General features: G+C 49.6%; 1 pseudogene; it reads left to right on the forward strand.

Annotated features, from left to right (window-relative positions):
- Positions 1-1,175: 1,175 nt before the first annotated feature.
- The window catches only part of LOC105604559 (putative tripartite motif-containing protein 64B), a 37,711-nt pseudogene continuing 22,196 nt past the window's right edge, over positions 1,176-16,690 (forward strand).

Raw genomic sequence — 16,690 nt, forward strand, 5'->3', positions numbered from 1 at the left:
AATCAAGTCAACAGAGAGCTTCTCTTCATCTCCACACAAACAGCCGTCCTGCGGTGTTTGGAGAGTGTTGGGCAATGCCGGACCAAGCGGGGTCAGGGGAAAAGTCAATTTTGTCTTTAAATCTCTAAAGCCAGGTTCTGCTTTCCACGCTTCCATCACACGCCTACAGCTCACATCAGAAAGCAAACACTGCAGGCTTGTGCGTCTGCCCCTCCCCGATCCACCCACCTACGAACTACAGTGGGCATCAGAGAATGTCCTGGAACATTCTGTCTTTCCCCTCACGCTGAGCAGAAAGTCTCGCTGCACAGACTGTCACCAAGCAACCTCTATTTGATGGCCCCAGAGTTCTTGTTCAAGGACAACTGCTCTCTAGCTTAAGCCAGTAAAGAAAGCACTGGAATCACACATGAAGCGAGAGAAATGGCCAAATGCCACGGGTCGGCATAGCAACCATCTACTCAGAGGAGTTTAGAAATGGAACAGTAGGAAGTACTTGTTCCAAACCCCTTGCTTTACAGATGAGGAAACAGGCTCAGAGAGGAGAGGCATCTTGCCCGAAGCACCCAGCTCACAAGGGGAGAGGACACGCCCGAGCCCACTTACCCAGCACAGCCCTTCACTGGCCTCTCGTCATTTGTCTCCAAAACTTCCCAGTTCATTCTCAGGCATCCATTCAGCCTCTTATTTCTTCTCTAGGGTATCTTCTATGGGCCAGTGAGGAGATGAACCAATAACATGGGCTCCAGGAAGATGTCTTTGTGGTTTCCCCTCCCTTCCTCCCTCGTCCCTTCAGAAATGGTGCTGGGGGGACTTCCCCGGTGGTCTGTTGGCTAAGATCCCACGCTCCCAATGCAGGAGGCCCTAGGTTCCCCATCAGGGAATGAGATCCCACATGCCACAACTGAGACCCGGTACAGCCAAATACATATTTCTTTTTAAAAAGAAATCTGAAGCCAAAATTTAAAAAAGGAAACAGAAGAAACAGCAGTGGCCCCAGTGTCATCCTTAACCCATGAGAACAGCAGCTCTGGGGCTGAGCTCCACACGTGGGGAGTGAAAAATCGCCCCTCGGGAATCGAATTCTGTAGCCCGAGTTGAGAAGCACCGCTTGAGTCACAGGCCCCAATTTCACCCGCTGCAGCTCCTGAGAGCCTCGTTGCTGGGAACGAGGGATGGGAGTGGGGGTGTCTGAGCATCGTCGCAGCTGCCACCCCGACTCCCCATCACCTGCTCCAAAGGAGGCCAGTGCCACCTTCCAGCGAAAGACTCCCTTGGGCCTGAGGCCACTGAAGTAAGAAGCCTTCCTCCAGAGCTAGCTGCGGATGGTGGGGACAGAAACCAACAGGCTGGAACAGCCACTGCCATCTAAACGTGCACCGTGCCAACACGGCAGGGCCAGCTCGCGGGAGCTGCTCTTCCCTCTAAGGAACTTGACCCATGAGCTCACGGGGGCCCAGCTGCAGCTCTGGGTAATTGATCCCAGATATGTGTGCAACAGGCGGTCGGAAAGCTGCAGGCCGCTTCCCACAGGATCATCGAGAAGGTTCACCGGAGTCAAAGTTAGGAAATAAATTAGGGAAGGAGTGGGGTTCTGTAAGAGCCTTGCTCTCCCGCTGAACGCAATCTGTCACTCCAAATGACTCACGCATCGACGGGAAAGACTAAAAATACTCTAGCCCGACATTTGCATCTATTAAATCATCATTTTGTCGCACATGGCTGGAAACTGGGTTTTCTAAATGTTACTGCGAATTGTCTGCCTCTGTTGCGGGGTATCTGTGGGCTTCAAAATCAGCTCCAGGGCAGGCGATGATCCTGCCCTGAGAGGCTCAGAGGGCGTCAGCACCAAGGCATCCCTGTTGTTTGTTAGCAGCAGCAGTAAGACTCCAGGGTTTCTGACCAGCGAGGGGAGAGGGCCTGGTGATGGGGCCTGCCCTTAGCCGCCCCAGCCCGGCAGCCAGCAGAGCCGCTGTGTTCCAGGCTCTGGGAAGCAGCCGACTTCTCCTTGCTTCTCTTAAATGGTCATCCAGCTTTCTTCTAGGTGTTCAAGGTGATACAGGATTGGCTGTGGCTTCTCAGATGGTGTCACCCAGGACAGATCAGTGAATTCAGAGGCCCTCGTCCTGTAAGTTACACCCTGCTCCGTGTCACAAGCAAATGCAGGGTCCTGCCTGGCCACCTGCCCTCTGCTCGGCAGCGTGGCGCAGAGGAGCCCAGACAACCTCAAAGGGCACCAGCAGGAGCATTTCTGCCCCAGAGACGCAGAGGGAGAGGACGTGGCTGAAGAGCCAGCAGCGGGAAGAAGTACTCCGTGTGGAGGACTTGGTCCTCCTTTTGCAGAAATGGACACAGTGCAAGGAAACCCCTCGCGCGCACACACTCCCCCCATGCTGAGCCGGCCACGTTCAGATCATCAGCAAGGGGAACCCCCTGGGTCTGGGACACGCAGCTTCTGGCTGCCAAAGGGCTTGATTCTAAGTCAGGACGATGGTCCGAGAGGCAGAGACCGCATTCAGAGAAGTGCTCTGTGATGTTCACATCCCAGAGATGGGAATTTACCCACAGACTAACTCAAACCAGCTTCCCAGGAGGTGCTAGGGGTAAAGAATCCACCTGCCAATGCAGGAGACATAAAGGGCTTGCATTCCATCCCCGGGTCAGGAAGACCCCCTGGAGAAGGACATGGCAGCCCACTCCAGTATTCCTGCCTGGAGAATGCCGCGGACAGAGGAGCCTGGCGGGCTACAGTCCATGGGGTCCCACAAAGTCGGGCAAGACTCTCAGCACAGCGCTGTAACTCAAACCAGACACAGCGCTCAAGGAGGTTAAAGGGACTTAGGTGGCAGCATAGTTTGAAAAGATGAATGAATCTGGGGAACGTTTTAGACAAGCTCCATGCACTCTTACAAGGGACACACAGAGACGGAAGGAGCTGATCAAGAACTCAGGTCGTGGAGTGTCAACATAACATTTCTCTTCTTCCCCCCACCAAGTCTCCGCTTTCGCCCAGCCTGTGAATAATCTCCTTTTTGTTTTCAGTCGCTAAGTCGCGTCTGGCTCTTTGTGACCCCGTGGACTGCAGCTTGCCAGGCTTCCCTGGCCCCCACCATCTCCTGGAGTTTGCTCAAAGGCATGTCCCTTGAGGTGGGGAGCTCTCTTTACCGTCCCCTTTATGCCGGCTCGGGCAGGCTTTGCAACTGTCTGTTTTTGCCTGTACACTGTTCCCTGAAACTCCAACCTCTTATAATGACTCAGGCCCTCTCCATCCCTCCTCCCCTCCGTGTTCTGGTTTGGGGGCTGGAGGAGGAGCAGCTGGCAGATTCCTCTCATTCCCCTATGACTTGTTAGTGGCTGGGGGTCCCTGGTCTCTGCTCCACTGGGGGAGGGGTCTCTGGAGATCCTGGTGGTCTCTGGGTGCTGGTGAGTGTGGCTTTCAGGCCAGTGGGGTTCGGCCTCGCCCTGGGCTCCTGGCACTGGGGCTGTGCTGTGGCGGGGGGGGGGGGGCCTTCTCTCCTGCTGGCCCAGACTGGAGGGTGCACACCCCCAGCCCCTCCCTGGGCACGGCGGGGCCCCGCCCCACGTCTCCTGGTCTGAGCCTCATGGTGAGGTTCAGGGAAAGCTCAGGTGGGTCTTCTTGGAGCCCACTGAGGCCCAGGGAAGTGGGAAGGTGAGGCTGTCCTCACTTCCTGCCCAGACATGGCCCTTCCACCCTGCGGGGCCCTAATACCCAGCCTGCCTTTCCACAAGCTGCCAGAGGGCTTGTCAAGTGGTCCAGCTCTCTCCCGGGAGCTGTCTGTCCTGTGGCTCAATGAGCAACAGGCTGGTCAGCCAGCAGGCCCCCTCCCCTCAGCGAGCCCTCTCAGTGCTTCCTGGGGATGTCTCTCCCCATCCACCCACTTGGCCTGGGGTGGGCGGTGGGTGGGACTCACCAGGTGGGGTAGCAAGTATGACTTCTCCCCAAGTACTGTGTGCAGCCCTGAGCTGATCCCTTGCCTCCTTCCAGCCCCAGGGCTCACCCCACACAGGCCAGGGAGGGGGGAGTGGGGGTGAGGGGTGGTTCCTCTGAGGAGGTGCCAGGAAGCCGATGGGACCTCCCCTTCGAACACCTGGACCCCTGGCATCGGTCATCGACAGCTCTGGGCCTTGGTTGCAATTACAGAGCTATAGGAAAAGTTACACATAGCATCCTACTACTCAGCTGAGGAAAGGGACGAAAGAGGCTCTACATGTGCTGATACTGTGTGATCTTAAAGACATGCTGTGGGGTGAAAGAGCAAGGTTCAGAATAATTTGGCCCCAACTTGTATTTTAAAGATGGTTATGATGCACACACGTGTATCTGTGTTAACAAGAAACTACAGTGGTGGCCTTGGGGTCGGGGGCTAGGGTCTCACTTTTCACTGAAGGCTCCGTGAATGGAGCAGGCATTCAATAGAGGTGACCCCCTGCCCTAGGCTGAGAAGGGGGAGAGAAGACCCAGTTAAACGTGACATCACACCCATTTAGCAAAAGCAAGAAATGAGCGAAAGAGAGCAGCGGTGGGCATCGCCGGTGCGTGGCGCACGGCAAAGAGAAAGCAGCGTGGACACCGCAAAGGGAAAGCCACATGTCGCTTTCACAAAAATAAACCTGCTGGGCATGCACCACCAGTTTCTAAAGAGGAGGAGAGGCAGCTTCCAATAAAAGATGCTGGTGATTAAACATCCTCAAGAGAAAGAGGAAAAAAAGAACAAGAGGCAACGTAGCGGAGACACGGAGAAATGACTGTGTCCAGAACTTTGGGCACAGGTCTTTTTTTCTAATTGAGCTAACACCGGCTTAAAACATTGGGTTTCATGTGCGCAGCATTGTATTTCTACCTCTGATACCCTAGGGTGTGCTCTCCTGCGGATGGAAAACCTGCGCTTCCACCCATCGCCACATAGCAGCCCCCTGCCCATTTCAGCCTTTCCCACCCTGCTGCTCCCCCTCTCGTAACCATTACTCTGGTCTCTATATCTGCATGTTGGTTTTTGTTTGGTTTGGCTTGTTCATTCATTTTGTATTTCGCTTTTTATACTCCATATATGATTGAAGTCATGGAGTGTTTTTGTTTTTCTCCATCTGACTTAATGTGTTTCCCTGGTGGCTCAGTGGTAAAGACTCTGCTGACTGATAAAGAAGATTCAGGTTCCATCTCTGGATTGGGAAGATCCCCTAGAGAAGGAACTGGCAATCCACTCCCGTATCCTTGCCTGGGAAATCCCACGGGCAGAGGAGCCTAGTGGGCTACCATCCATGGGGTCACAGAGAGCGAGACACGACTTAGCAAGTATAAACAACAACATCTGTCTTATTTCTCTTAGCACAATACCCTCAAGGTCCAGCCATGTTTTTGCAAATGACAAGATTTCATCTTTTTGTGGCTGAGTAGTATTCTATTGTACACAGATACGCCACACTTGTTTTCTCCATTCATCTGTTGATGACACTTAGGTTGTTCCACATCTTGGCTAATGTAAATCAGGGTGCATCTTGTCTTTTAGAATGAGTGCTTTCACATCCTTTGGATAACTACTCAGGAGTGGCATAGCTGGGTCACACGGCAGTTCCTTTCTTCATATTTTGAGGAATCTCCATACTGTTTTCCCCAGTGGCTGCCCCAGTGTGCATTCCCAGCAACAGAGTACGAGGCCTCCCTTCTCTCCACATCCTCTCCAGCACTTGTTATTTCCTGTCTCTTTTACAATAGCCATTCTAACAAGTTGAAGCCGTCTCACTGTAGCTTTGAGACTCTTGAGAGTCCCTTTGGCCTGCAAGGAGATCCAACCAGTCCCTCCAAAAGGAAATCAATCCTGAAAACTCATTGGAAGGACTGATGCTGAAGCTGAAGCTCCAACCCTTTGGCCACCTGATGTGAAAAGCCAACTCATTTGAAAAGACCCTAATGCTGAGAAAGATTGAAGGCAGAAGGGGATGGCAGAGGATGAAACGGTTGGATGGCCTCACTGACTCAGCGAACATGAATTTGAGCAAGTTCCAGGAGACGGCAAAGGACAGGGAAGCCTGGTGTGCTGCAGTCCACGGGGTCACAAACAGCTGAACATGACTGAGCGACTGAACAACACCAGTAATCAGTGATGTTGAGCATCTTGTCGTGTGCCCATTGGCCACCTGCCCACCTTGTTAGGAAAAATGTCCATTCAGCTCCTCTCCCCATTTTTTTAATCTGGTACTTTTCACTGTTGAGTAGGGCACAGGCTTTGCTCTGATACTCATGTACAGGTTAGTTGGTTGTATGATGTCTCATTTAAACATCACAGCTACTTGGGGCGGGGGGAGGTTGCTATTATTATTCCAGCCCCACTTTGCAGATGCGGACACCTGCGTCAGAAACCTGCCTTGTCAGGTCACACAAGCCGTCAGTGGCAGAGGGGCCCAGACCCAATTTTTCTCATATTCTGAGAGATTCTTTCTTCTACACACATTTCCAGAAACTCCAGACCCTGAAGGGAACCATAAGAGTACTATCAAAACTGCCATCTTTCGATGTCACGCGCTGTGAGGACCCCGTCCCGAGCACACACTAGGTCTGTGCCCTCACCAGCTGCTGTGTGCGCCTTTTTATTAGTTCAGTGTCGAACCTTGTGGATAGAACAGCAGCGCCAGGAAGGGCGAGGTCTTGCCCCTTTTGGGTCCCTTTCCAGTTTCTAGCTGAGACTACGACCAACTAGTCTACGCCGAAGTGCTAATGGGTGAATGGGCCACCCTCTCAGCCAAGATGCTGAACTTTATCAGGGCCTTTGGAGACGAAGTCTTAGCTGAGAGGTCTCCACCGCTCAGACCCCAGGGCACCATTTTCCTTCCCCTGGAAACGGTCATGAGCAGTTTCCCAAACATCCTTCTAGACCAGCAAGGACACAGGTTACCCCTCCCCTGTGTGTACTGAAATGGAAACAGGTTACACACACTGGGTATACTGCTTCCTTTACTTCGTAAAACTTTAAGATTGTTCTAAGAGGTTTTTTTAAGAATAGATCTTTGAAACTGTTTTATCAGTTTTGTTTAAAAACAAACAAACAAACCCCACATACTTCTCATGATTTTGATGGCTCTAGAATATTTTGCTCTATAAATATATCCTATGTTAATTTGATATTTCTAATAGATATTTGATATGTTCTAGTGCCTTGCCCAGAGAAGGCAATGGCACCCCACTCCAGTACTCTTGCCTGGAAAATCCCATGGATGGAGGAGCCTGGTGGGCTGCAGTCCATGGGGTCTCGAAGAGTCGGACATGACTGAGCGACTTCACTTTCACTTTTCACCTTCATGCATTGGAGAAGGAAATGGCAACCCACTCCAGTGTTCTTGCCTGGAGAATCCCAGGGACGGGGGAGCCTGGTGGGCTGCCGTCTATGGGGTCGCACAGGGTCGGACATGGCTCAAGTGACTTAGCAGCAGCAGCAGCAGTACCTTGCTATATAAACAACACTGCAGTTTTGCACACTGTAGGATAAATTCTTGAAAGTGGAGTTGTATGTCCAAAACTATGTACGTTTGTAATTTTGATAGATATTTCCAAACTGCCTTGCAATTTGGCGTGACCTGCACTCTCACCGGGGTCTCCCTGGTGGCTCATTGGTAAAGAATCCACCTGAAATGCAGGAGACACGGGTCTGATCCCTGGGTCAGGAGGATCCCCTGGAGAAGGGAATGGGAAGCCACTCCAGTGCTCTTGCCTGGAGGAGCCCATGGAGAGAGGAGCCTGGAGGGCTGTGCTTCCTGGGGTGGCGAAGAGCCGGCTATGACTGAAGCAACCGAGCCGGGCACAGCTGCCGTACGGATCTGCAGTCTGCTTTCCAGGTTTTTGATCTTACAAATGATGCTGCATTGAATATTTTTATGTACATGTCTTAGTGTCCTTTTGTGACCATATTTATAAATTCCCAGTAATAGGATTACTGCACCAAGAGGGGTGTACTTCCAATTTTAATTCACTGTCAAATTATCCTTTAAAAGTAGACCACTAACACTTCCAGCGACAGCATTTGAGAATGGCATCTTGCCCACAGCCTGACCAATACTGGATATTGACCAGCTTTTTAATTTTGACCTATGAACTCTGAGAATTGATCTCTCATCAGCATTTCTATAATGATGAATGAAGCGAACCATGTTTTCCTGTGTTTATTTTTCTGTAAATTCCATGTTCATATTCTTCCCCTCCTTCATTTTCATCTTGAATTATTCAGTTTTTATGTATATGAATGGTTTCTAAACTGAAGATATGTGGCTGTGGTCTGGATTGCTAATATTTTTCCCTGGATCTTTTTTCTTTTGACTTTACTAATTATCTAATGTTAGAAAGTCTGGATTTGAGGCTCTGTGGGCTGCTTAAGAATGCCTTCTCTGGCCCAAAATTACACATATTTGACCAGTTTTAAGTGTAGTCCCTCAGTCGTGTCCAACTCTTTGGGACCCCATGGACTATAGCCCACCAAGCTCCTCTGTCCATGGGATTCTCTAGGCAAGAACACTGGAGTGGATTGCCATCTCCTTCTCCAAGGGCTCTTCCTGACCGAGGGATCGAAGCTGGGTCTCTCGCATTGCAGGCAGATTCTTTACTGTCTGAGCCACCAGGGAAGAGCTAGACAATTGCTTCCATCTGTCCTAAAGATTCATCTGGTGCCTGTTGTTCCTCAGCCCCCTTGAGACATCAGTTTAACGAAACGCTGAAGGCTGGCCTTCCTTTTGACGGTCCTAGCTGAGACCTTGCACCCCACTCCAGTACTCTTGCCTGGAAAATCCCATGGGTGGAGGAGCCTGGTAGGCTGCAGTTCATGGGATCTCGAAGAGTCAGACACGACTGAACGACTTCCTTTTCGCTTTTCACTTTCATGCATTGGAGAAGGAAATGGCAACCCACTCCACTGTTCTTGCCTGGAGAATCTCAGTGACGGTGGAGCCTGGTGGGCTGCTGTCTATGGGGTTGCACAGAGTTGGACACGACTGAAGCGACTTAGCAGCAGCAGCAGCTGAGACCTTCCCCAATTCAGCCAAAATAACCAATATGCTTGAGGTTAATTTTTTTTCCCTGGTTCCAAACTGTTGTCTGGGTTATTGATTATTTTCAAATGTCCTTTATACAGTCCTGATTGAATAAGCCATCCCACAAAATCTGGCCTAATTAAAGTCCTGCCCTTAAAACACAAGAATCTACTTGAATTTTTCCTGAAGCTTTTGGGGAAGAGGACTCCCCCGTGGCCCTTGGTCTTCTGTGTGCCAGCACCTTCAGCTAAACCATCCCTGAGAGTAGCTGGGACTTTTCGGAGGGCCTGCAGGGCAGCTTTATGTGTGTGGAGAGGAAGGGGTTAATGAGGGTGAGCTGCACAGATACTGGTAGACAAGACACAGAAGCACAAACCTGGGGGAAAGGCAGTATTTCTAAAGCTCTGGCTTCACGGGACTTTACCCTCTGAGTTTTAGCTCGTAATGTTTTTGGAGTTTGTAAATCTTTTCATGGAAATCAGCCCACTGATGTTTTACACAGCAACCCAGGGAGAGTCATAACACTGTTCTTAATATTTTTATGCAGGAAAATGGAAGTCCTGTGAGATGAAGCTAACACAGCGGGAAGGGCGAGCTGGGACGCAAGTCTCTTTCTTAGTACTCCGAATCTACTGGTCCTTCCCCAGTTCTCCCTGCCCTTCCTGGTTACGTCAGCTTCCATGGAACAACATCGCTAAGCTTAAACACAACGCTTCTTAACAACTGGGATATAATTGCTGTGTAACGTCGTGCTGGTTCCAGCAGTATGAATCAGCTCTGTGTATGCATGTATCCCCAGCTCTCTTGAGCCTCTCCCCGCCCCACTCCCATCCCACCTGTCTAGGTCATCACAGAGCGCAGAGCTGAGCTTCTCTGCTGAACAGCGGCTTCCCACTGTCTGTCTGTTTTATACACATGGCAGCGTGTTTATGTGAAACCTCATCCCCCAGGTCCCCTGCCCCCTTCCTCCGCTTGTGTGTCTGTGCTCCGTGTCTGCATCTCCATTCCTGCCCTGGAGCTAGGTTCATCTGCAGCACTTAGGGAAATAATCACCTCTGTGCTCAAGGAATGACGTAACTCTAAGATCGCTGACCTTCGACCTCCAAAAAGAACTGAGCCAGGTCAGTGGATTAAGTAACACAGAATCCTGAGGCTCCTGGGATACGTTCAGATAGGGCTGTCACATAAAATATAGCATCCCTAGTTAAATTCACATTTCAGATAAACAATGAATAATTTTTAGTATAAGAAAGCCCCAAATATTTCATGGGACATACTTACCCTAAAAATATATATATTTGAAGTTAAAATTTAACTGGACATTCTGTATTTTTAGTTGCTAAATCTGACAAGTCTAACAGAAGAGAGACAGTTTCTTGATACATGTAACAAGATTCGTGATATTCTTGGTCTGAGGAGGTATTAGCTGAGTTGCAGCAGTGACTTCCTAACATAGAAACTAATATAGAAATATAGGAAGGTCACCTTGTAACACTTTAAATCTCATAGACAAGAAATACTTTTGCTCATTTTTCTTGGTATAAACTAAAAAGTTAAGCATTAAGTATCAAAGCCTTAGAAATTACAGAGGATATGTGCAATCATTTATCTTTAAATGTGGTCTTTGCATCACTATCAAGAATTCTGAATAAAAAAGGAAACACCCACCTTACTTCAAAATACAGTTTTGGTGAATAATAAGTTCAGTCGATGGAACACAAGGAATGAAAAATGGTATCCAAAATTATTTTTAAGAGTGTTGATACAGACATTGACATGGAAGTGTGTTGAGGATAGTATATTGAATGAAAAATACAAGCTGCTAAATCGTATTTTTGCAAAACAATTGTCTTTTGTCTATTAAAGTGTACCTTCCCCCCTAATGTTTTAGCATCTCTGAAATTAGGATGCCTGTAGGATTTATTGCCATTATCAGTGCTGTTGGGCAGCCAGCAGACAATGTAACTGTCATCGATGAGAACTCAGTGATGGCTGGTCATGGTGTCGGCTCACTGCGTTATCTGCATTGTAGGTACAACATAGTTTGAGTTTGCCATGGAAAATGTCTTCCAGGATTACACTGTAATTCAGCATTGAAACAAAGCTATTTTCTGTGCAGAAGCTTGAAAATGAAGTAGAGGGGACTAAATTAGATTTCAGCGAAACAAATTTTCTTTTTTATCTTGGAGAAATAATCACAGTTCTATATTGTCTGGCAGAGCAGCATGTGCTTCACAGAACCCAAGAAAGAAAGAGACTCTCAAGTAGATGAAGGGATATTGTCTTTTGTTTCCGAGAAATGTACAGAAGGATCACCGACGACAAGCCAAAGAAAGCAGCATAAGACAGCACATGTATTTCTGGGCCTGTGAGCCAGGCCAGGGAGGACTGAAGCGGGGCTAGGGTAGGCAGCCCAGCCAGCAGCTGGGGACTCTGACTGCCTGGTCCAGCCCAGGCTGGGCTCTCGGCAGCGAAAGCCAAAGGCAGGGAGAGGTTGAGGAGGCTCCACATGGTCTTGGAACTCCCCTGTTGACCCTCCCCAGGGCCAAAGCAGCTATCTGAGCAATAGGAGGAATGGTTTTGAGTGAGAGGGTACAGACAGACAGGGATAATGCCACCCCTTGATTTGCATTTTATCTATTATCTGGAACTTGCCCTGGTCACTTGGGAGCCTCAGGCAGAGGGAAATCCTTGGGGCTCAGACCAATGGCCAGATTTGCCCTCCGAGCTGGCCCCAAACCTCTGACCCAAGGATCCTTCTTCTCCGGCAAAGCGAGGAAGGGAATTCATAGCCGCTGGAGCCTATGGTCCCAGATACAGAGAGAGCAGAGGCCATGAGGGACTCAGCTGTGGTCTCCCAGGATAAACCATCTCATGCCCCTACCAACAGCCAGTTGAATGTCTTTTCTCTCAACACTTTCTCCATCATATCTGCTTAACGATAGTAATAATAATGCTAAAATATCATCTCATTTAATCCTCGGGCTTCCCAGGTGGCTCAGTGGTAAAGAATCCTCCTGCCAACGCGGGAGAGTGGGAGGTGCGGATTCAATCCCCAAGTCAGGAAAATCCTCTGGAGGAGGAAATGGCAACCCACTCCAGATCCTTGCCTAGAAATTCCCATGGATGGAGGAGCCTAGCAGGTTACAGTCCATGAGGTCGCAGAAGAGTCAGACATGACTCAGCACATACGCATTTAATCCTCACCATAGTCTGGGAAGGTAGGTATTATTTTCTGAATTTTACAGAATAGCAAATTTAGGTTCAAGTCCATCCAACAAGTGCAGGAACAGGACTCAAACTTCAGGTTCTCTGGCTACAAATCCCCCGCTCTTAAGCACTGCCTGCAGTACATCTCTGTGAACGAAGACCCCTGACCGGAGCTGTCCTCTGACTAATCCCACCGCTGCTGTTTCTCTCCTGCTCCTTGCAGCTGCTTCCTCTCTCTGCTTCCCAACTACACGCCAAGCAACTAGCAGGGCCAGCCCACCCTCTGTCACCGTCCCCTGCACCCTCAGTGGGCGCTCGGTCCTCAGCAACTCCCAGGATCCCTAGTGCCTCCAGCCCGGAACTCAGCTATGTGAGCCTCCCATGATCCTTGGTGCCTCCCATAATCCCATGTGCCCCACAGCCTGGCTCTCAGCCTTCTGTGCCTCCCCCAATCCCCCTGTGCCTCCCATGACCCTCTGTGCCTCCCACAATCCTCTGTGCCCCCCACCATCTCCTGTGCCCCACAGCTTGGATCTCAGCCTTGTGTGCCTCCCCAACCCCTCTGTGCCCACAGATACTGTCTCCTAAATACCACCTTGGGCCTGCTGGTTCCCCATGGCTGGCTGAATTAAAGACACCCTTCTCAGCCTGGTCACTGAGGTAGGCTGAGACCTCTGTATTCACAGGGCCTGGCCCAAGCCCAAATCCAGCTTTCTAAAGTGCCCCTCTCACAGAAGGCTTGCTGGGGCCAGGTCTGAGACTCCTGCTCTGACCAGAGTCCTATCTCTACAGTCCACTAAGGGGCCGTGCACGTGATCGCAATAGAGTTAATAATTTTAAAGCCAAGTCTCTTCAATTCCATCATGAGCTCCTTGAGGCCTCGCTCCTCACGTGACGCAAGCAGTGGGCAGTGGTCTCTCTCTGTGCTCAAGAGTCCACCGCCAGGCCAGGATGGGGGCTCTGCAGAAGCACTCCCGCGCTGGATGTGGGTCCTAACCAGTCATCCCCAGGGCTGACACTTGGATCCCAGGAGGTGATGAAGGAAAGCAGGCTGGGACCACAGCAGGAGAGGCAGGAGGGACAGCCTGACACGCCTCGGGGCTCCAGCTCTGACCGTAAGGCCACTGACCAGAGAACTAGTCTGGCATCTGACTCAGCGGCTTCTGGAGTCAGCGGCTCCAGAATAGAAAATAAACTAAGTGCCGACTCCGTTCTTTGCCTGACTCAGAAAGAAAAGTGAAACGGAAGTAGCTGCAGCCAGGACAGAAAGCAAATGAACTAACTTGATCTTTAAAGACTTCTTTCCATTGAACATTATTTATTTTAGTTTTCGTTTGATTTTTTAAGCTTCTTTTTTGGCCACACCACGAGGTGTGTGGGATCTTAGTTCCCTGACCAGGGATCGAATGCATGCCCCCTGCATTGGAAGTGTGGAGGCTTAATCACTGGACCACCAGGGAAGTCCCTGAACCTTGTTTAATTCAGAGTAATTCTTGGGTTGATTCTACTGAGACCTAAGTGTGCCAGGAAGTGGGGGTAGAAAAGGAAACGAGTCGAGAAAGTTTTATTGGGAGGTGCTGGTGGACAGGACTCAGGGGAGACCCAGGACTGGAGGTCAATGTCTGTGAATACCTCCCTATGCAACAGGGAAAGGCCCCAGGGCAGGGAGCAAGGAGAGAAGGGGAAGTGATGGCCTACGCAAAAAGGAGAGCTCTCCATCGGAGCGGGGTCTAAGAGAAACGCTGGAGGAGGGCACAAAAGAGGGAAACACGCCCAGAACTTGCGCCTGAACTGCTCAGCCCAAGACAGGATCTAAAGGGAATTGGAAAGAGAAGCCACATTACGACGATTCTGTAAGTAGCTCTGGATTTCCTGCCAAGTTTCTATTTCAAGGATTTCACACGAGGATGTGTGTTGTAAACTAGTCCACACAGGCCTTGGCCTTCAAGGAAATTATAGCAGAGACCGCCAACCTGGGGTGCATTTGAAATTGTCCAGAGTATGTGGTTAAGATTGGGCCATCGATCACAATGTGTGGAGTTTTGCACACCACCAAGCAATTCTCAGATGCCAGCCGGGTGTGCTACAGTTCCGTTCTAACCCTATCTACCTGCAGACAGCATCCGACCCTGCAGGGTAAACGCTCAGTCCCACAAGACGTGCCCTCCGCCTCACTTCACCCCCAGTTCAAGTCCAGGCTGTCATCTGTGCTTCTGAGCAATCAGAGGGTCACAGAACCCACTCCTCAGGTGGCATTAATTTGCTAGATTGGTTCATGGAACTCAGAAAAACATTCACTTAGTAGATACCTGTTTCTTATTTAAAAAAAAAAAAAAAAAGATATAGCCCAGGAACAGTCCGACAGAAGGAATCTGCAGGGCAAGGGGCGGGAAAAGGGCGCAGAGCATCTGTGTCTTCCTCCCGCCAGCCACTCTTCCCAAACCTCTGACATGCGCATGACCCAGAAGCTCTTTGAACCCCACTCTTTGGAATTTTTATGCAAGTACATAGCATGACTGCTTAAATCATTGACTATTGATCTGAATTCTTAGCCCTCTCTCCAGAGGTCCAGGGGTGACACTAACAGTCCCATTCTCTAATCATGGGGTTGGGGCCTCTGGCAACCAGCCCAACCTCTTTTGGTTACCTAGGCTCCAAAAGTCACTTCATTAATGTAACAAAAGGCATCTTTAGAACTCTTACCACTTAAGAAATTTCAAGAGTTGTAGGAGCTCTGTGCCAGACTTGGGGATGAAGACCAAATATGTATTTATTGTTAAACACATCACAATCATATCACAATAGTCATTCACTCTGTTCCTTTAACCCTTAGACATCTAGATGACTTTGGGATTATACTTAGGAGCTTCATGGTGTTTGTGGGGAGGTGGGATGGAAGGGAGATGATTCTGTGATGCCAATGCAAGTCCAAGTAGAGAGCTACCTAGGATAGACCATGAATAAATGAATAAATGCCTCAACTAAATCTTGTCTTCATGTGGCATTTCATGAAATGGCTTGGCTTCTTCCATATGAAGTCTCTGATGATGGGAGAAGATGGTGCCATCAGAATTTCTTGAAAGTCACCAAGGGCAAGAGGAAGAGCTGATTGGCCCCTCTAGCCTGAGGATCTGTGTCTGTGACTCAGCGTTTGGCCTGGGCGTTGGGTTCCCTGGCAGGAAGGAGTCATAAGCACTACTGCCTTCATGAAAGGAGGCCCAGAGCTTCGTGGCTGCTGAGATCCACTCTCAGGGAACCCCGCGGAGCCCCAGCAGGGGCTCACTCTGTCCTTCCACATTCCTGTGCTCCCCAGCAGAGAAACGCTCAAGGTGACAGGTTAGTGGGTTGTAAAACACGACGGAGCACCTGGACAGAGGTCATGGACTGGGGCACAAGCAGTGTGACGCACAAAAGTTTGTCCCCAGTGCCCAGAATTTTGAGTTACTCTTGGAAAAACAAAGTCACGGGTATTGAAACTCAGCCTCCCTAGGTAGGGAAGCTGAAGAGAACAGCAGAGTTGCCTTCCAAAAAATGGAGCTTCAAGTCCCTGCCTTGACCTGTATTAGCTATGTCTCTGATGATTCTTGTTTCAATTTTAAAATCAGGAAATAGATCAAAGATGTTCTAAGGATTTAATAATAACAACACTTAACAGGGCTTACTTATTTACCCTGTGCCAGGCACTGTTCTAAGCACTTTATGCGTATTAATTCACTAAATCCTCACAGTGGCCTTATGAAACAGGTACTGTTATCCAGATAAGTTCATCGATGAGAAAACAGAAGCACAGAGTGGCCCAGTGCCTCTCTGAAGATCACGCAGCTGGAAGGCGGGAGGGCTGGAGGCTAAACCCAGGCAGCTTAACCTCAGGGTCGATAATGACACTATGTAAGAACATGAGCAAACATAAAGAGGCAGAGAGGAAACGGTACTCAAATGGCTGTATTTCACTGTCTTTGAAAGATACAGTTTCCCCCCATGCTTTACCATCTTGAAAATCTTGTGTGTTCATATCTGAAAAATTGCTAGATTCAATTGTTTAGGAAATGACCTTGAGGTGGAACTAATTTCTGAATAATTCTTCCAATTCCAATTTGTCTCTTTGTTACTGTAATAAACGTAGTTAAAATGAACCATTTATTGTCCGCCTACTGTGGCTAGTGGCTCCCAAGCCCGCTAAATACCAGATGAGCATCGGGCCACACGACCTCATCTTCCAATCACGCCCCCCTCAGCGCCCCTGCCCTGGCTGCACGGGCCTCCTTCCCGTTCTGACACACAGCTGAGCATGTAGGTCTCTCTGCCTGGAAGCCCTCTTCCCTACGGCTCACTCGTAGTTTCTGTCTGTTCTCTGTTCAGATGGTGGGGCCTGGCCATCACTCTTTGAACTTGGGTCCTTCCTCAAACTCACTACCCGCTTCTGACTTCATTTTGTTTATAGCTCACC

Source organism: Ovis aries, chromosome 23 (genome assembly GCF_016772045.2).
Source record: "Ovis aries strain OAR_USU_Benz2616 breed Rambouillet chromosome 23, ARS-UI_Ramb_v3.0, whole genome shotgun sequence".
Lineage (NCBI taxonomy): Eukaryota > Metazoa > Chordata > Mammalia > Artiodactyla > Bovidae > Ovis > Ovis aries.